Consider the following 22198-nt stretch of genomic DNA (forward strand, 5'->3'; position numbering starts at 1 on the left):
AACGAGGGCAACACACTTATTTTGCAGGAAGGAACATACATTTGGTATTTGCAAACTGATTTCGGGGTTTTCAGGGTTCTCGGCTCTAGTTCACTCATACCCAAGCTATATGTGCCCGGAAAAAAAGGTGCATTGTCCCTGTTCAAGTCACATGACAACAGTGCCTATTTAGAGTACTGTGGTTAGTGCCCACTCCTGATACTTGCTGTTGCCAGCTTCCCAGTATGCCTGGAGGTAACATTTACAAAGGACTCAAACCTGCTGTCTGAGGATAAAATCTATTGGTCTGTGAACGCTGTATGGGTTTTACCTAACCTCCAAAGATAATGCCGATTTGTGCCATGGCAGACAAGCACCATCTCAAGTGCCCGCCTGCATGAGCAAAAGTGGTGATGGTCATGTGTGTGACGTGGATTTCAGCCCCACTGGTGGCCTGTTCCTTTAGGCATCAAGGCCATCAAACTGATCCAGTGACCCGAGTCATTCAAGATGATGGTTTAAGGCCACAAGTGAATGACCAGCAGGTCACAGAGCCTCTGCTGGATAGCTGTCCCATCAGGATTACACTCAAGGCAATGGCTCAAAGGTAAAAGGTCCCTTATCTCATTATCCACTTCCCAGGTCCCCCTTGCCCTGCCCCAGGCCTTTCATTTGAACTGCTCTCTGTACCTCTAATCCCTGCAGCAATTGCTCCACGTAATGACAATTTCTCCGTTATAACCCATACGAATGAGCCTTGAACCTTGCTTTGTAGGAATCTGTGTTTTGTTGTGCCCTCTGTTCCACCAGCATCTGGAATGAGTGACCCCTTTTTTTTTTTTTGGTTTATGAAGTGCCCTCTTTCATGTCGTAACTGGTGGGATAAGATCCCATCCCCTGCTGAAATTAAGCCTGCAGCCAGGGCCAGGATGAGACATGGTGAGATCTTACATCAAGTTTAAGAGGCCCATAGCATAACCAGAGACACACACACACACAGAGAATGGTAATGTAGTAATTTTTAGTATATTTTTGTATTTAGAGGCTTACGTTCAGCCAGTTTGGTGTAGTGGTTAAGAGCACGGGACTCTAATCTGGAGAACCGGGTTTGATTTCCTACTCCTCTACTTGCAGCCAGCTGGGTGACCGTGGGTCAATCACAGCTCTCTCAGAGCTCTCTCATCCCGACCCACCTCGCAGGGTGTTTTGTTGTGGGGATAATAATGGCATACTTTGTAAACCGCTCTGAATGGGCGTTAAGTTGTCCTGAAGGGCGGTATATAAATCGAATGTTGTTGTTATTGTTGTTGTTGTCGTCATTGTCGTCTTCGTCGTCATCATCATCATCATCTGAGGCCCTAAACTGTAGTTTACTTGAATCTTATGTAAATCTGGCTCTGCCTGCAACTCGCGTTAGTTCACAGCCTTCTTTGATTCTCTCTCCTTTTCTCTCTGGTCTCCCTCCTCCCAAATTTTAAAAGCAGACCAGAAGCTTCTTGGGGTGAGGCCTTGTCTTTTGTTTAAGTTAGCAAAGTACCACAGTGTGATGCAGTGGTCCCCAAAGTGGTACTTTTGGTGCTCAGCAATGTGTTTTCTGGCACCCGCTTGCTTCTCCTCCCCCCCTCCATTGACTCTATTTGCCACGACTCAGCTAAGCACTGGGGGGAAATGCTGGGGCAGGCTGGCTTGCCAGGTGCCTGTCAACGGAGGGCAAACTCCTCGTGATTTGCCTTTCTGCCTGGCGATCGCTGATGATTGGTGGGCGGAGGCAGGCTCGTACACCATTGGCATGCAGCCCGGGCAAATGGCCGTGTGTGAGCGTCCACACCCCATATGATGATGTCACTTTCAGGTACACTGGAAGCAACGGCATTGCACCCATGTTCCTGCACCCCCACCCTTCTGACATCCCAATTGGCACCATCCAGTGTCATAACATCATGTCTGGCATGACTCAGGGCCATATTAACCCATGGCCGATCCCCTGGGCTTTCAGGTATTTTGGACCCCCTCAGACACTTCAGTCTTTCACCCCACCACAGCTGACAGCCTGACCCTGGTACGGTAGGTACTAGACTGCAGACTATAACCCTATATCCATTTTGAGGGTCTCCTGAAGAATTATATTCATATATACTTATGAGAGCATATATATATGGATAAAGATATATGTGTACATGTATTGCTGCCGTACAGAGTGTAAAGTACCTTTAACCATTGGAGCCCTAGGATGCAGGTAACAGTGCCTCAGCAAAGAAAATGGACAGACCCCTAGTCCCTGCGAAACCCTTAGACTCCAACCTGGTTAGCTTTATGAATAATATAGCCCTGGCATGACCTGGAAGTGACACCACTGAGCTGGGATGACTCTCTAGCATTCACCCTAAACACCCAATGAGTGCCTGCTCCACACACTCTCCCACCAGTTGCTGGCAACTCTATCCTCAAAGCATCTCTTTCCTAAAACAAAGAGTGAATGTTGACTTTTCACTGGAGTAGGATATGATTCAAATGAACCCCTGAGGCATTCCCATTGTCTGCAGGGAGTAGAGTTGCTAGCCCCCTAGTGGGAGTGAGGGATACCCCTCCCTCAACTAGAAAATGAAATTTTAAAAATGGAAAAACAGAAAACCCAGAAGTGATGTCACACCTCTCTGGGAATAGCTGAAACTATATAATAAAACCATAGAGTTTTTGGTGATTCCTAGAGAACATTGAAGTAACTTCTGGGTTTCCCTGGAAGTGACTTCATGCAGTCGGCCAATGGCCATCCCCCATGTCTCTTCTCTCTTCCCCCAATGTCCCACTGGTTGCAAGGCCAGAACTGGCAACATCTCTAGCAAAGAACACCAATCTGGAAACAACTGATTTCAACGTGGAAACAACAGATTTCAATCTCCTAACATTTTATGACTAGACCCCCTAAGGCAACCATTTTCTTCTGTGCATCAGAGTCAGCTCCATTGTTCAGCAATAGGCTCATGATAGGATCTTGGGCAAGTCCGTATCTCTTTTCATCACTTTCCCATGCATAAAATGGGAAGAAAAGAGCAAGCCAGCAACTTCCACAGGAATGTTGTGCTGACAAATGGAATAAAGATTCTAAGGGTGCACATTTCCTTAAGTGTAAGAACCAATGATCACAATATGCAAAAGATAGGGATCCACTGAACATTACATTAAAATACTGTGGAAAATTACAACAATGAGTCCAGCTTATGAGATTTATTTATTTATTTAACACATTTTTATACCATTCTTCTTTCAAAGAATTGGGACATCATTCCCTCCACCTCTATTTGATCCTCCCAACTACTCTGTAAGGTAGATTAGGCTGGTAGTCTACCAAGATAAGCCAGCAAGCTTTATGTCATTTCAATTGGCTAGAGTCTGCCTTCCTCCCTTCTGCAAGAAGACAAGGTCCCTTGATTTCAAAAGGTTTTATTTAAAAGACAGCATTTAGGCCCAGGTGTCCACATTCCAGGACCAGGGAGATCCTGGCTGAGCAAAGCTTTGTTAGGAATGAGATACAAATCGAAAGTTGTTACACATCAAACTCTCAGAGTCCAGCCTCCCCCCAGAGTTCACATAGCAGGAAACTTCTCGGTGGGAACGCTGGTCAGCCAAGGTCGGCTGAGAAGGGAACAGATAAGATGCAGTATCCTCTCCCATGGAAACGGCTCCTGGCATCCCACGGGCCTAGAGAGAGAGGAAGACTAAACAACTACAGAAACAAGTATGGCGTTACTCAGGTTGCATTTCTCTAGAATAACAGACTCTGACACTTTATGGCAGAATGGAGATTTGAATCTGGTCTCCCAGATTCTAGTTGATCACCCTAACCACTGTACAACACTGCTCGTTACTGTCCGAGATGGGTATCTGTCAGGGGCCCACCATCTACTGGAGCCCCCTTCCAAATCACACCTTTTTTCCTGACTCTTGTGCTCTCCTGTTGGGAGTAGGATAAAAATGATAAAGGGAGCGCTGACTCAGTCTCGAAAGCTCATACCTTGGAACTCTTTAAGGTGCTATTGGATCCGAATTTTGTTCTTTTCTTGTCTGGTGCAGGCAGGCTGACTGCCATGCATGGTGGCCAATTTGGAAAGTGTGTGTGCACTGAGCTCACCTTGGCTGCCTCAGCTTTCATGCTTCTGGAAATCCTGGGTGGGCTGGGCTCCAAGGTTGCCAACTCTGGGTTGGGAACTTCCTGGATAGTACCTGGGGAGAGCAGAGTGTGGGGAGGGGAAGGATCTCATCAAGGTATACTACGATAGAGTCCATTCTCCAAGGCAGCCATTGTCTCCAGGGGAACTGATCTCTGTAGTCTGGAGATCAGTCGTAATTCTGGGAGGTCTCCAGCCACCACCTGGAGGTTGGCAACTCCAGCTCCAAGATTAGATGGAGCTCCTACTAGCCTAGCCCCCTTTCCCAGTCAACTAGCTGCCAGCTCAAAGACCAGCCAGCCTAGCAAGCTGGGATTGGGGAGAAGGAGTCGGGAAGGAAGTGAAATAAGACAGAAGGAGAGGAAATCAAGGGAAGTAAACATGGGTATGGGACTTTGTGTGTGACAGGACATATGAACCTATAGATTTTTTGCCCCCATTATGTTTGTGTATATCTGTTCCTTATGTCTTGTGTGTGTGTGTGTGTGTGTGTGTCTGTTTGTACGGGAGAGGGCATGGTGAAGATCTCTTACTGGAGGAACAACAGCGCTTTTCTGACATTAAACAGAAATATTAGTTGAAATCCCACAGCTGATAAAAGCCAGGTGTAAAATGCAATGAACCCCAAGGTAATCCAGACAATTATTTCATATCCTCCAAGGAGCATTCCCCTCATTTTTCAGCACAATCCCCAAGTACCTGATTAGTGCTTCTCTATCACAACTGAACCACCCACGAACTCACAGTTTATATCCTCAGCCCTGAAGAGCTAAAATCCATCAGGAACGAGCGAGCACAGACTTGGAACCCCTGAACAAGCAGGGATTTTCTCCTCTGCTTGCTTTTTACTGTTGCTGAGCCAAGAATCCGCACAGTCACAAAGTACAGCTCTTGTTTAATTCAGGACCAGTTCTCTTCACCTGTCACACAAGCAGCACAAAAAGAAGGGCATTTTTTTGTTTATAAGGAAGGACATGCATTTAAAAGACATTCCTCGAGCTATGATCCCTTGCAATGAATTAATCAGTATTATCTATTTAACGTTAAAGACATTACAGATAAAAGCACATTACATCCCAGGGGACAATGTTATTTTCCATCAACCTATGTTGTGCTGTTTGAGAATGAACAGGTGTATGTGTATACAAAACTGAACCTGCTCGGAACAGCGAAATGCTTAGAATGATCCCTGGCTGCATTGTACCACTTCAGACTACAGCTGGGGAAATAATACGAATGCAGAAGGCCAGCATGCCACAGGAAACAGATGTGGAGACGTCTTCTGGACTTGCTCATTTTCTATGCGCAGGGATTTTTTGCAGGGAAGCATATGAAATTCTTCTTCTGTGCAAACTGAAGTGCTACTCTTCAGTGTCTAAAACAGGGTTGCTCAACATGCTGCCTGTGGGTGCCACAGTGCCTGCCAGTACTTCCCTCGGTAGCCACCAAGCTTTTCAGAAAGCAGGCGTGGTCATTGTAAGGTAGGGCTTGTTATTGGCTGCCCTCATTCATATGAAATGGTGATTCATGGCTGCAATAGAAGCTACTGGAGGAACAGGAAAGCTGGTGAGCATTCCCCCTTCATGCTTTCTTTCTCTTTATTCCTTCTTCCCCCTTCCTCCCTCCTGGGCTTTCCTTCATCTCTTTTTATTTGCCCTTTGCAAATATTTTTTCCCCAAAAGTGAAAGAGGCACCCTTTCAAAATTCCAAAGGTGCCTGCAGGCTCAGAAATGTTGGGAATCTCTTATCTGAAGTGATGCTGTTCAGGTGATTTGACAGAGCTGATTAAAAATGCATCGTTTTTTCTTCAAGTGGTGGAATCCATTATCTTCCTATCAGAAGAATGCCATTGCTGCAGGCATGGTCTTCATTTGACTGATATACCCAATTCTTATTTGAAGTTTCTGAGTGGCCAAATTGGAAGATGTATTGTTTGGGATGCTGAAGGAAGAAATGTGAACAGCTCTGTGTGTTTAGCACATTTTTTCTAGGAAGTTAACTCATAGATCTAATTTTGAATGTGGCCCCAGGGTTTGCATCCAAAAAATCTGAGAGTTTACCAGTACAGTCCGAAGCAGAATGACACCTTTCTAAGCTCACTGATTTTAATTAACACAAAACTGCGTAATTCTGCATACGGTTGCACTGTATAGCACTAATGTTGAACTTGGCTCTGAAGCAAGGGTTAAAAAAAACCCCACATAGTAGGGCCAGGTATAAAAATGGAGATGCTTCAGTAAGCCTAGAGGGAGTCTTTAAAACCCCTAAAGACACACAAAATGGGGGGGGGGGTTAAAACTGTCCCCAGATTGACGGATGGATGCAACTTTTTTTTTAAAAAAAAATGTTGCCTGAGATCTAGGGTTGCCAGCTCTGGGTTGGGAAATTCCTTGAGATTTTTTGGGGGGGGGGGTAAGATCCTGGGAAAGGCAGGGTTTGGGGAGGGGGCTCATCTGGGTTCAATGCCATAGAGTCCACCTTCCAAGACAGCCAGAGGAATTGATCTCTGTTGCCTGGATATTAATTCTGATTTGAGGAGATCTCCGACTACTACCTGGAGGCTGGGAACCTTACTGAGATCTCATCATTGTGCGGTCTTGAGTTCCACCACCTCTTTTCCCAGAAAAAAAGGCCCTGGACCCAACAGCAGGAGAAGTGCGGATTTTGTAGGAAAAACTGTAACCAGAAGCGGGCAGGAATGTGTTCCATAGGCTTTGGGCTTGTCACGCAGATTAGACACGTGGACTCATTTTTCAAATATATTGATCCACAGAACTCAGCGTCACAGAGGGAAAATGTTGTCTTAGCCCATATTTATAGGATATGATGGACCTCAAAAAGATGTGGCATTGATGAGAAAAGGACACCAGGCTAGGGTGACATTGGAAACTCACAGTACAAACCTCAACAATTCTCAGTACTGTCAAGCCCTTCTAGTAGTAGGAGAGAGTGCCCTCATGTCATAGCTGACTTATGGTGACCCCTAGTGGGGTTTTCATGGCAAGAGACTAACAGAGGTGGTTTGCCATTGCCTGCCTCTGCAACCCTGGTCTTCATTGGAGGTCTCCCATCCAATTACTAACCAAGGCCAACTCTGCTTAGTTTCTGAGATCCGATGAGATTAGGCTCACCTGGGCTATTCAGGTTAGGGTGTCAAGCCCTTCTAGAGTGCGTAAAAAGGCACCACACTTACTTAGCCCATTCACCATAGTACTTCAGCGTTTATATGGCACTTTGAGTGTTCTTCTAACCAATTAATATTACATTATGATCTCCTCATAGATATTACATTGTCTCTGTTTTCTTTACAGCTTCAGTCTTGAGGTTGGTCAATATTATCTTTCCCATATTACTAGTAGGGCTCTGACTTGGATAGCCCAGGTGAGCCTGATCTCATCAGATTTCAGAAGCTAAGCAGGGTCGGCCTTGGTAGGTAATTGGATGGGAGACTTCCAATGAAGATCAGGGTTGCAGAGGCAGGCAATGGCAAACCATCTCTGTTAGTCTCTTGCTATGAAAACCCCACCAGGGGTTGCCATAAGTCAGCTATGGCTTGAGGGTACCACGCCCACACACATACATTGCTAGTGGGGTGTCAGGTCTTGCCAGATGCTTCCCCAATCACTTCACTGCATCAGTCTTGTGTATGAGTTAAAGATGATTTTATTAGGAACAATATCAGTTCAAGAAGCTGTAACAATGGAATTGACCAGAATGCCTAAAGGTAGTAAAGCAGATTCAGTTATAGGACACTGTCTCCACCACCCAGTGGGAAGGAGAGGCCGTTGGAGGTTTTGCCTGGGAAGAAGGGGGAAGGGGGGAGAAGGAGCTCAGCTCAGTCTCTGTATTAAGTCCAAGGTTGAGTTCCCAGGCTTCAGCAGGAACTGGTAACCAAAACACCTCGCCTGGAAGATAAGGAGTTAGCAACAAAGCAACAGAATAATGGTTTTATTCTGCATGTACTCAGACATAATACTTCCACAACTACAATACACTTGAAAGCATGGCAGATATGCTGGAGGCCTGACATTCTGCCCCCCCCCCCAAGAACTGCTCCCCCCAAAACTATCCAGCCTTTGGTTTCTCCGGGTATCTCCTGTGGAACTGGTGTACTAATCTAGGGGCATTAATATCAGAGGACTTAACCCATTCCATATTACTCTTATCAAAATGAGTCAATTGAATTAAGTAGTACAGTTCTCCACATTTCAATTTAAAGTCCAGGATAGCCTCCACTTTGTGGTGAGGTTACCCATTCACGATGAGAGGGGGTGGGATCCCGGGTTCCAAATGCCACACATCTGGTAGTGGTGCTTTCTTCAAAAAGCTGGAATGGAACATGGGGTGGATATGTTTTAAGTTCTTTGGCAATTTAAGCTCCACAGTCACGTCATTTATCACTCTGAGGATTTCAAATGGCCCCAGGTACTTCCACCCTAGTTTTTTACTTGGTTGCTCCCCCCGCAGATTTTTTGTAGAAATGTAGACCTTGTCCCCTACTTTCAGTTCCCTGGGGGCGGGGGGAGCGCTTTCGGTCAGCTTGTTTTTTGTAATCCTCTTTAGCTTTGTTCAACGTTTGCTTAATCACCTCCCACTGGTCAGTTAGCTTAGTCCACCATTCAGTCAGTTCCCCCCTGTTGGTTGGGGTCAGGTTACTTATAAAGGGCATCGCTTTGCCTTCAAACCCTTGTGCAATTTTGAAGGGGGACGGTCCCGTGGAGCTGTGGACAGTTATTGTAACAATATTCTGAGAAAACCAAAAAATCAGCCCAATCATTCTGCTGATAATTAATGTAACATCCCCAAAATTGCTCCAGCACCTGATGAACTCTTTCAGTTTGCCCATTGGTCTCAGTAGGATCAGCTGAACTTAACCACTGCTCAATCCCTGCCACTTGCAACATTCCTTCCAGAATTTGGCTACAAATTGTGATCCATGGTCAGATATTATCTTCTCAGAAACAGAATATAAACGTACTAGATGCTGCATGAACACAGCCAGCTTTTTTGCCATCGGCAATTTGGAACACAGTGTGAAGTGGGCTTGTTTCAAAAATAAATTCACCACCACTGAAATCACGGGTTTCCCCTTAGAGGTGGGGAGGTCTGTAATGAAATCCATGGATATCATGGCCCACGGTCGAGCTGGAGTCTCAAGGGGCCGCAGCAAGCCAGGAGGCTTCCCCCCCTTTTCTTCCCCATTAAGCATACTTGGCAAGTGGAAACATACTGTGACACACCACGCCTCATTTTAGGCCGCCAAAATTGTCTCTGCACCAGGTGCAAGGTTTTGAGGTATCCAAAATGCCCAGCTGGTTTGGTATCATGATGACAAGTCTTTAGGACTTCCTCTCTCAGGCTGGCAGTTAGGTACAATTTTCCTTACCTATACCAGGCCCCATGTTCGCCTTGCTCTGGTTTGTCTCTGGGTATCTCCTCCCCCTCCTTTTCTCTTCCGCTTTCACTTTTTCCTCCCACTCTGTGAGGTCAGCCTGCTCCACTTCGGCTTTTGTTTTAGCCTGCTGCCTAGCGACAACAGCCCCTCCCAGCTGTGCGGGCAAAAACATAGTGTCCATTACTTCCTCTTTTTGACTGTCATGTTGGGGGAGGTGCGACAGGGCATCTGCCAAGAAGTTTGATTTGTAACAAAAAACTTGGCTGCCCTCAGTAAGGACTGAAGTCAAGAATAATAGGTAGCCAGAGGGCAAAAGAAGTATTCAACAACACTCTTGTTCAAGAATTCATGAATCTCTTATTAAGACTGGTAGATCTAATAAAACATGCAATTAATACATATGCAGTTCATACATCACTATATGTGAATTGCTTGTTGATATCACAAGAATAATACATACGCTTATAACAGAGTCCCCGCCTGAGGACCCGGGAGTGTACAGGCAGATGAAAATCAACCAGGTAAGTTTTAAAGTTGTTATTGGAGAATTTCAAAAGTAAATGTTCCTTTTTCTTCCGTTTTCTCTCTCTGTAGGCAAAGAAGAATCCGAGGTGTAGATGGCAAACACCAATACAGAACAAGCCCGGAACCACAGCCGGCAAAACTTCTCTTTACTTTTCAGTTTTCGTCATAAGACTTCCTCAGGGGCATTTACTATATAACAATTAATAAAGAACAATATTTCCAACATCTGCTGTATATAAATTATTTACACACATCCACATATAATATATTGAACATGATACATGCTCACCCTTATGATGTTACTTCTCAGATTCGCCTGCTACATCACCCATTGCGACGTGGAAAATCCTACGTGGCAAGTGTCAGCAGTATCCTTATCTTAAATCTTGATGCAATTAAAGGGGCCACATTCCTATGTTACATGATCCTGCAAGAACTATAACCACCACTCCACTAAACCACCTAATATATTGACCAGAATATTACAAGAAACACTTCAGTGATAGTTCGTTGTTCAATCCCTTGGGTGCCAAAGTGCCCAGGGAATGAATCCATTGATCCTCTTTATGGAGGAGATCTTGTTGAGCGTTAGATTCTCTGGTGGTACTGTAAAGTCCTACCACTTTAATGTCCTGTGCTGAGTGCTGTGTGTCCATGAAGTGCTGTGTGAGTGGTGCTTCCTTTACTTGATGCCTAATACGCGACACGTGTTCTAATATTCTTACTCTTAAAGCTCGGGACGTGCTACCTACATAAAGCTTTGGACAGGGGCACATAATTAAATGCACAACTCCTATCGTTTGACAGGTAATGAAGTTTTTTAATTCTATATTCACATTCAGTTCAGGTATGTTAATACTGGTGCTCTGGAGAATATATTTGCATGATGCACAGTGTGTGCACTTAAACGTGCCCCGTGGAGGAGGTAGATCTGTTGTCCTTGCTCTCACTTCCTCATTGGGCAGGGGATTTAATGAGGACCGCACCAATAAGTCTTTTATGCTGTTTGTTCTCCTGTATGCAATCCTAGGCTCCAAATCACACCCTGGGATATCTGTTAAGATGGACCAATGCTTAAGCACAATTTTTCTCAATTGTGCAGATCGGGAAGTATAATTAATTGGCCACGTAAGCCATTTATCTGGTAGTCTAGTCCTTTTTGTCAATAGTGTGTCTCTATTGTTTGATTTGCCAGGGAGGTGTTTGAGCACAAAATTCAATCCGGAGAAAAACTCTGACAACCGTAATTGCTTAGCACCCAATTTGCGAGGGGCAAGTAACGCTTCCAAATTTTTATGATCAGTCCATACTTCAAAAGGCATCTTAGCCCCTTCCAACCAATGCCTCCAAGTGCATAAAGCTAGCTTAACAGCAGATGCTTCTTTGTCCCACACCACCCAGTGGTGCTCTGTTTTAGAAAACTTTTTAGATACATAAGCACAGGGGTGTAATTTCCCTACGTCTTCCTCCTGTAGGATTATCCCCCTCCATTGCAACATCACTGGCGTCCACCTGGACCACAAATTTACAGTTCTCATCGGGGTGACATAGAACCTGCTCAGAGATGAACAATTGTTTCAGGCTCTCAGAAGCTTCCTGGCACTCCCCTATCCAGGCTAATTTAGCACTAGGCTTTGACCCCTGGGGCCCCTTCCCCTTTGTCTTCAGTAAGTCAGTCAAGGGTAGTGAAATCTGAGCAAAGTTCTTTATGAATGGTTGGTAAAAATTAGTGAACCCCAGGAACGATTGCAACTGCTGTTGGGTTTTGGGGGCCTCTCATCCAACCACTTCTTGAACTTTGGCTGGGTCCATCCCCAACCCTTGGCCCGATACTCAATATCCCAGAAAGTTCATCTCCTTCTTGTGAAACTCACATTTGGACAGTTTAACAGGTAGCAGGTGGGAGTGCAGGGTTTTCAGTACCTCTTGCACCAAATTCATGTGAGACTCATAGTCTTGTGATACAACAACACATCATCTAAGTAAACCACCACCCCTTTGTAAAGATACTTGTGGAGGACCTCATTGATCAAATTCATGAAAAACCCCGGAGCCCTTTGCAATCCGAAAGGCATCACTAAGTATTCATACTTCCCCAAAGGGGGTGTTGAACGCCATTTTCCATTCATCCCCCTCCTTTATCCGTACTCTAAAGGAAGCATCTCGCAAGTCCAGCTTAGAAAAGATCTTCCCTTGAGCCACTACTCCCATTAAGTCTCTGATGAAGGGGAGGGGGGTAGGCATTCGACATCAACACTGCATTGGTCCCCCTATAATCTGTGCACAGTCACAACCCCCCATCCTTTTTCTTTAGGAAAAGTACAGGAGCGGTGTGGGGAGAACTCGCTGGTCTAATAAAACCTCTCTCCAGAGTCTTGTCAATGAACTTTCGTGGCTCTGCCCACTCATGGAGTAAAGCTTCCCTTTCGGCAATGTCTGTCCAGGAATCAGCTCAATGGCACAGTCAGTGGCCCTGGGGGGAGGGAGCTCATCTGCCTCCTTTTCATCAAATACTTGACTTAAGTCCCGGTACTCAGGGGAGATCTGAGCCCACTTTTCCTTGGTCAACAAAACAGTCTCTGGGACAGGAGGGGCTGCTTTTCCCCACTTCTCATCCCACACATGGTTGCAACATTCTTCCCCCAGGAAATACACTTCTCCAGCCTTCCAATGGATGTAAGGGTCATGGTCACAGAGCCAGTGTACCCCCAGCACCAATGGAAATTTAGTGGCTGTGCTGACTACAAACACCTAGGATTCCCAGTGTCTCGCCATCCCAAGGGGAGTAAGTTCAGTCTCATAACTGGGGGGATTCCCTTTTATCCAGGACCCATCCATTTGTTCGAACACGATGGGATGGGCGAGTTTTCTTACCTCCAGCCCTAGCTCCATCACCAAAGGTGGGGCGATCAAGTCTCTGGTACATCCCAAGTCAATTAGGACTCTTACTCCAATGTGAGTCCCTCTCTGAGGGTTCACTAAAGTAACTGGCAAATAGAACAGGGCCCCTTTCAGTCTCACCTCTTGGGGTGTTGGCTCCTCTGGGACCTGCTGGCGGGGCCCCCTCACAGCAGGTTGTCCTCATTTCTTGCCAGTGGGGTCTTGTCTTCCTCACTCCCAGAGGGGTTCCCGTTGTATGACTACGACTCTTCCTTCAACTTCAAGCCGGTAGTCACTTTGTCCCTCTAGTGTGCTGACTTTCTACTGAGTTTTGGTGGTTCCTCTGGGACCCTCTTGGTCTTTCGTCCTCGCTCTGGGGCTCCCGCTCTCTGCCCAGGACAGTTGGCCGCAAAATGGCCCTCTCTCCCACATTGCAAGCAGAGGCCCTGTTTAAGACAGAGGGCCCACTCTGCCAGCGGAAGAAGTCTCCTGGTGTGTTGGAATTACGCAGCATTCTCGCACTGGACGATTTCCTTGCTGCATGCGTTTCAATTTGGTCTTTGCTCTTTCCTCTTCGAATGAGTCCTCAAACTGCTCTCTCAAGGCTTGGACAAATGCATTCAAGTTCCGTAGTTCTGGGCTGCGGACTGTGTACAGGGTCACATACCTCTTTGCTGCAGGTCCTCCCAATCGTGGACCCAGATAACTTACTTGACTGGCTTCATTTGGGAAGGTTTCTCTGAAAATTCCATGGCCTGGACTAGGAAGTAGCCCAGCTCCTCAGGATCCCCTTTGAACCGGGCATCTAGTTTGCACTGTCAGATTATAGATTATAAGATACGGCAGGCAGATCCCTGGATCATTTCAGCAAGACACAGGTCCTTGGTTAAATGACTTTTATTCAGAAATCAGATCTTTCCATAGAATCAGGTCCATAAATTTACTTAGAGCCAAAGAAGCATCGAAGTAGTACAGCTTCTTTGAAAGGAATAAAGACTTGATGAAATTACAGGTCTAAATATTCAAACATTCCCCTCCCTTCTAAACCACAAGTTAGGGCGGGAAGAAGTCTGGGAAACTTTTCTGGAGTTTACACATTAGTTAGACAAGATATAGAGAACTGTAACATTTCAGACATTACAGACACTGCAAGGTCATTCTACGGAGCTTCAAAGAGATAGATTAGCCACTGTGCCCCCCAGCTGCGTTCTCAGGCCATGAGAGGGAGAAAACGAAAGTGATGCACACAGTTTAGGAAATCAAACAATGATGTACATAGCAGTTGCAATATGAAATAGGACAGTAACATAGTATTAACACAGTATTAGCATTTAGTACCCCTGGAACTTATGGCATGGGTGTAGGGGCTACAGATATGACATGTACCACCCCTGGGGTGGTTGGGCTGGCAGGTCCCTTGGTCCCCCTTGTGGCCCCGGCCCCAGTCCTGGAACTCCTCTGTCCAGAGAGGTCCCCACAGGTAGTGCTGGTTGGGGAAGTTTCTGCAGCAAGTCTTGGAAACCGTCCAGAAGTTCTCCCATGCCTTGCCTGATGTCATCTATTTCTTCCCAGAGGGCAAGTAGCTTCTCGCAGCCATCTTGAGGAGGCTTGGTTTTACCCTGGTTGTCTTCACTCTTTTCCTTGGTTGACCCGGTATCATTCTCCTGTGGCTCGTGTCCTGCCGGGTTTTTGGTGTCATCCTCTGGGATGGCAGAGGGGCCGCCCAACCTGGATCCGAACAGTTGTTCCCTCTGACGTAGTCTCCAGTCCCACTCACTCTGGACAACAGACCCGCGCAGGGTCCAACCCCTAGGGGTTGTCATCAACCTCTTCAGGTAACTGCTCCCATGCTTAGGGATTGCTCCCAATCCTTTCGGCGCCTCGGCACCGAGCCCACATGGATTTGCAGGGTCTTTTGGTAGTCCTTCAGGGCTCTCAGGTGTTCTCTTGTCCACTCTGTCTGCCACGGTGCAGGTAGTGAGAATTAGGGTCCGGGTCCCGAAAGAAAAGTGGAGATTCTGGTCAAAATGTCAGGTCTTGCCAGATGCTTCCCCAATCACTTCACTGCATCACTCTTGTGTTTGAGTGTGTTTGATTTTATTAGGAACAATATCAGTTCAAGAAGCTGTAACAATGGAATTGACCAGAATGCCTAAAGGTAGTAAAGCAGGTTCAGTTATAGGACACTGTCTCCACCACCACCTCCAGTGAGAAGGAGAGGCCATTGGAAGTTTTGGCATGCATTGCCTGGGAAGAAGGGAGAAGGAGCTCTGCTCAGTCTCTGTATTAAGTCCAAGGTTGAGTTCCCAGGCTTCAGCAGGAACTGGTAACCAAAACACCTTGCCTGGAAGATAAGGAGTTAGCAACAAAGCAACAGAATACTGGTTTTACTCTGCATGTACTCAGAGACACAATACTTTCACAACCACAATACACCTGAGAGCATGGCAGATATGCTGGAGGCCTATTTGACATGGAGGAGGGAAGGGACATTGAATCCTAATGTTGGAAGAGAGTTATCTATTCCAACCACCTTTTCAATTCAGGAACTCAAAAGTTAGGGCATACCAAAGAGATAGACGTCTGGCCTTGTTTTGAAGGCCTCCAATGTGAGAGAGTCCACCATGCTCTTTCATAATTGGTTCCACTGCCGAACTGCTGTTACTGATAGCAAGTTGCTCCTTATGTACCACTGAAATCTATCCTTCTCTGACTTACACCCATTAGATTTAGCCCTGCAGCAGCAAGAAGTCCAGTCTTTGCCGTCTTCTATATGACAGCCTTTGAAGAATGTCATCATGGCTCCCTTCAGTCTTCTTCCCCCCACCCTGCTAAACACAGGGAGGGGGCATAGCTCAGTGGTAAGGATTCTGCTTTGCATGCAGAAGGTTCTGGGTTCAATCCCCAGAAACTCCAGTTAAAAGAGTCAGGTACGGGGTGATTGGGAAGGAAAGCCACAAGGTATAGCCTGATCTCATAAGATCTTGAAATCTAAGCAGGGTTGGTACTTGAATGGGAACCACCATGGAAGCCTCTGCAGAGGAAGGCACTGGCAAACCACCTCTGCTTCTCATTGGCCTCGAAAGCCCCTTGCTGGAGTTGCCCTAAGTTATCATGACTCGACAGCCCATACATACATACTGGGTGATGTGAAAGTCTTCAATGTGAGACCCTGAAGAGCGAGAGGAGGTAGTACAGACCTTGATAGCCTGATGGTCTGACTCAGTATTAAAACAACTTCATGTATTCCCAGATATTTCAAGTCAGAGAGATAGTGGCCTATCTAAGATCCAGAGGAGTTAGCCGGGTTAGTCTGTAGTTGCAAAATAGTCCAGTAGCACCTTTAAGACTAACCAACTTTATAGGAGCATAAGCTTTCAAGAACCACAGCTCTCTTTGTCAGATGCGGTTAGGGTGTCAGAATAGGATCTGGGAGACTCAGGTTTGAATCCCGTCTGCCATGGAAGCTCCCTGGGTAAACTCGAACCAGTACACCCTCTCAGTCTAACCTACTTCACAGGTTGTGAGGATGAGAGAACAATGTTGTTAAGCAGCTTGGGCGGAGGGGCCCCACTGCTAGAAAAGCAAGATATAAAACCTAAATAAACAAGCTCTTTACTACCCCTTGCTCTGTAAAATTTTTCTTTCCATTGTTCTCACTTCTCCAAGACTGACCTTCCCAATGCCCTGACACAGATCGCCAAATACCTTTTTGCAATGAATAACCACTAGCTAATTTTAAGACTTCATTTGTGACACCTCTTAATAGTCTTCTCTCAAAAGCAATTAATAGTCAGGAGCTGAGAACCCCATTTTGTTCACTGTCTCAATTGGTTTCATTTCATTTACCATCCAAGTGGTTACTTTGTGTGTGTGTGTGTGTGGTTTCTTTAATTTAAATCCAAGTCTTAGAGTACTTTCCCTCAGCCTCTTCCCTCCTGTTCTTTTAGAGTCCTTCTGGCTGCCCTTTCTTACTGTAATTCTCTCCCCATACACCAATTGCTCCTTGTCATTTATAAAGTTCTGTGTTTTTTTAAACTTGCCATTAACTTTAACTACTTATTACTTATTTATATCAGAAGGTCTCTTGTCTCCCAAAGGGTGGATCCATTTGAACTTCTATGTGGCTTCTGATTACTCAGCAATTTTCCCATTAGCCACCCACTTTTTACGTCGTTATGCAGCTAGCAAAAGGGTTTGCCTTAATACTCTTGCAATACAGCCAAAAGAACACCTTCTTGGGAGTAAATCCCATCCTACTGATCCCAAAATAAGGTAAATTCCACAATTGGTTGTCCAAGTGATAATTATGAGTTCTTGCTGTTTAATTCACAAATCTGCAGAGGAATTGGCTGTTTCCACACAGCCAAAGCCTCTGGAAGATTGCACGAAACTCACAGAACAAAGCGTTTTCCTAGCATGATTTCCCGGCACGATCCCATTTAATGGCATGATTTCTGATGTCATTGCGCCATTAAAGGGGATCGTGCTGGGAAATTGCGCTGGGAAGATGCTTCATTCCATGAGTTTCGCGCGATCTTACTGGCGCGTGTGAAAACGGCCATTGGCTCACGGCTTCGTTCTCTCAACAAGTTGCTGGCTCCACTTCTCGTTTCACTATCCTTCCTCAAGAGCGTGCCTTCTTGCCACAATACTCGTCAGGCTGTAACTACAAATCACGTGACCAGCTGATTCCTGTCTGAAGCCTTTGCAATACCAATTTATTGTTGGTTATTTGAAATATTGTCACAGGAGGGCTTGGCCCTTGGTATCAGCTACTATTGTATCTGTGATGCTTCCTCTTAAGTGTAGCATACTCAACATTCCAAAGGCAATAAAGTTTGCTCAATAAAGTTTGCTCAATAAAGTTTGCTCATTAGGTCATTTTGTTGTGTCTAGGGGAAGCTTTTTTAAATTTCCAGGCTTAATTTTTTAACCTAGGAAGTCCTCTGAGTATGCAGAAGCCCCAAGGTGGTATATATATTCCATACATTATAATGGAATGGTCTGCTCCGCCGTCCACGACATTTGTGTTAGTTGATTTAGTCTCATGGGGTGGAGTCCCTGCTTGGTTAGATCTTTTTGTAAGCTGTAAGCATAAACTGCAGGAGCTCCCTTGTTTTGAAATCAGTTGCACCTGCATCCTTTATCCTCTTGCTAATAAATGAATGCTGTTTGGAGCACACCATTCCCTGCTCTATGAACCTAAGAGCAGGAACCTGAGCCAGTCCCTTAATCCTGAAATACAAATAAAAGGGAATATTACAAGACTTGTCTTCAGTCTTTTTGACTACTTGGTACAGATTCAGTTTCTGTTCCCATCATCTCCACTTGTCCCCTAAATTACATGCAAAAGTTAAGTGATGGAAATGCTTGAAATGCTGCATTATTGACCAACAGAGCTCCCATTGTAGCGCAGCATTTTACCTAGAGCGTTGCAAAAATGTACAGATCAGTTTTCTTAGTCCTCCCAAGTCAAAGCCCAACACACTGCTCTGCACTCAATCCTCTTTGAGTTGCTGCTGCCTGGTTCTATTCATCAGGACCTGCCAAATAGTTTTCCCAACTAAGAGCGGAACTACAAGTGACAAAAGGCACAGGTTGGACACTTGTCAGCTTCCCTCAAGTTTTGATGGGAAATGTAGGCGTCCTGGTCTTGCAGCTTGGCTCTCTGACTGCTGTCCTATGTACTTTTCAACAGTCACTTGTCCAACATTCCGCCAAGCTGCCTACATTTCCCGCCAAAACTTGAGGGAAGCTGACAAGTGTCCAACCTGTGTCATTCGTCACTTGTAGTTCCGCTCAAAGTCAACCAGTGCAAGAATCGAGCTGATTGACGTCTTTGTCCTATGCTTAACTATGATGGTGGTTGATGGTGCCCCAGATTAACTGTTCTGCTTCCCAACACCCACAGCAATGACTGACGAGCAAGAAAGCAGGTGAGAGTATGGAGGAGGAACGCACTACAGGGCAATTCTGAAAGCAAAGAGAGCAAAGAGTGCTGTGGCTCATGGATAACATCACCACATTTATTTTGTGCCAGAACATATCCTGCTGGTTTTGGAATGGAAGAAGCTTTTTTCCCCTGGTGCCCATATATAGAAGTTGGAGACAACCTGTTTGGGAAGCATGCATGCTTAGGCCTGCATTTTTCCTTATCTTGTTGAAGTCTACAAAGTAATAAGCACAAAACCTTAGAAAACTGAATCAGATCTACCAAAGCCCCCAATTCTTGCCTTAAATAGTATAGATCTGTTGATAGGTAGATCTCTTTACCATCCATTAAATTCCTTTCTATAGGTTCAGCTTTCTATAGGTTCAACTTTCATCCCTGCACCATTTTGCTGACCTCAAACACTCCCAGGAGACACAATTTGGGGAAATCCACCCTGGAATACATGTGGTTTTCCCCAGCAGGCCCAATAACACCACCCCCTGAAAATTTTCTGGCTGTAAAAATGGGGGGAGGGACTAAAGCCACTGGTTCTGATCCCTGAGGTGTACCTGTCAGGAGGTTGGCTGAGCGAACACCTATGGGAATGGGTAACCATTGGGAAGAGAGTGTTTTTGTTATAAGCCCCACGGCAAAATTCCCAGTGGTCCTGGGAGTGAGATGGCTTTTTGACCATGATCCCTACATACAGTGGAAAGATGGAAGTATATGTTTTCCATATACTTGACTACCACACCACAGGAGTATCATGATTTAAAGCAAGTTTTTGAAGAGGAGGAGGCAGATGAACTTTCTCCCCACCACCCTACTGACTGTGCAATAGAATTGATCCCAGGACAGAGTCTCCCCAAAGGGAAGTTATATGCGATGAGCCCAGAGAAGCAAGAGGAACTCCGTAAGTTTATTGATAAAAATCTGCAGAGGGGTTTCATCAGGCCAGCCCATTCTCCCCATGCAGCACCTTTGCCACGCTGTTCATGTGCTGTACATGCCAGGCAATAGATTGGGGGAGTCTCTCACCTATTCCCTTCTCTGAGAAGGTTTAGCAGTCTACTTATGTGTTAGCAGTCAGACCCCTCCTCTGGTTGAAGGGCAGTTTATAGATACGAAATCATAAACACCATCCCTTGTATGTCAGAAGCACAAGGCATTACCTGACATGAAGGGAAATAAAATGGATACCAGCCAGGTGGGAGCCTGGAAAATATTTTAGAAGGAGAATCAGAGCAGCTAGCTGACTAATGGTCCCCTCCATGTCCCAGAGAGACCCATAATTTAAGACAATGAGGTTTCCCAAGAAACTACCGACTAATCTGATCCATGCTTATCCTCGCTTCCCCTCACCCATTTACCCTGATTAAGCATCACTTAACACTATTCAGCAAACTTGGTTGCTCTTCCCATCCAGTACTCAAAGGGTCATCAAGTACCATTTTCACCTATAGTCCACCTCAGGTAGACCCATTAAGCCTTTCCCAGCTCATTATCCACCCCTGGAAAACCCATTAAGTCATTGTTTTGGGGGCAAAGACATCAGCTTGCCCCAGGGAGCATTTTGCCTTATATCTGGACTCCCTAGCCACCAGTGAGCATGTGTGTATCTTCGGATCTGAATCCGTTCAGGCCTTCTCTTCTTCTTCTTCGTGAAATGCTGGTCCTTTTGCTTCTGCCTCTGTGGACCTCTGACTTTGAGACTGGTAACTATAGCCTTCCCTGAAACAGCTTTCTCCCCCTTTCCTCCCTGATCTTCTCTTAGTTAGCCTTGTATGACTGCTGTGTGTGATGTTTGAACGTTTACCCTTTTATTTCTCTTTTAATAAAAAACTTACCAGTTGAACACCTGGCTGGTTCATTTTGAGAGTTCTCTTAAGGGAATAATCCCCTCAAACATTGGTGGAGAATCCCAGTAACTCCCTCTCGCTTGTCTCCCTTCAGCAAATTCCTCCAACTAATTAGGAGACTGCATATTTGGGTAATGTGTTTCCACCCCTGGAAAACCCATTAAGCCCCCTTAAGTTACATGGCATAATCCCACTCGGTTACCAGAATACTGACCACTTCCTGGAGACGCTAGACGTTGTCCGCTAATGGGCAGAGTAACAAGACAATCTTCTCCAACAGGCAACAAACAGAAGTTGGCCAATCTGTCCTTTTGTGTGCGCTCACAGAAGAATCCCAAACTGTGCCCCTTTTAATTCTGAGATTGTTTTAAATAGTGTGGATCCAATCGTTCTATACAGGGAGTGTGGAGTTTTTTGCACCCCTTTTGACTGCAGAAAGATCATTCCCAGAGTTGCAGGAGGGCATGTGGAGAAATACTGAACAGGTGAAGGGGAGAGGGTAACAAGGAAGGACAAGGGAACTATTGATCTTCCTTCCTCTTTGCTAAGTAAGCTCCATTGAGGAAGGGGATGGATTTCATCCCTTTGTGCCCCCTCGCTCCAGCTTGCTGACCCATGCAGGTCAAAATACCACAGATAGGGTTAGCTATGGGGTTCAAACCCCAAAGGAAAGGTGTTTTCAAAGTATAAGTCTGGCTAAAGTAGAGAATGCCTGAAGCTCTGTGTGAGTGGAGAAAAAAGGAGTGTTGATTGCGATCAGAGCCCTCCTAAAGTAACTGTCTAAGGTAACTGTGGAGAAATGCCCTTGTGGTTTCTGGAGTTACCCTTCTATGGGCTGCAGAGGGGAGGGGCGAGTTCTGGAGTGGAATGTGATTGGAGGGAGAGCCAGTCAGTGGGAGTTGGAAGTGGGCAGTTGGTGGCTGAAGAGTGGAGGGAGAGATGGCTCTGAGGGGAGAGGGAGATCTAATGTAACCCCAGGTACCAAAGGATTGGGCCTGCCCTATACAACATCTAATTAGGGCATGAGGGAGATAGAGTAGGGGTTTCTGTATCTTTTTTATTATTCCTTCAGTTCACTGTATATTTGCCTGTATATAGTTAGAAGTTAAATAAATGAGTTTTGGAACTGATGACGGAGGAAAGCTCTTCTGTTCCACATTGTCCCCCAACCGCTTGGGCCCACTAGCAGAGGAGGGAGGTTAGGAGGCTGTCCTGCCTAACCAGGACCCCATACAGGGACAGTGGTGGCAGCAACTACCCGGAGATAGGGGAGACAGCCCCTTCAGGTGCCTGGCCAGAGGCAGAAAGGGAGGGGTAGGCAGAGGGGGCAGAGGGGGTCTACCAGTGGGAGGAAAGGCCCTGTTCTACCACAGTAACAAAAGGAGAAGCTAGATTAAAGATCCAAAGATCCAAGGCAGGTTTAGAGAATAAAGAGTAAATCATTACATGGGAGATTCAA

Source organism: Eublepharis macularius, chromosome 8 (genome assembly GCF_028583425.1).
Source record: "Eublepharis macularius isolate TG4126 chromosome 8, MPM_Emac_v1.0, whole genome shotgun sequence".
NCBI classification, from domain to species: domain Eukaryota; kingdom Metazoa; phylum Chordata; class Lepidosauria; order Squamata; family Eublepharidae; genus Eublepharis; species Eublepharis macularius.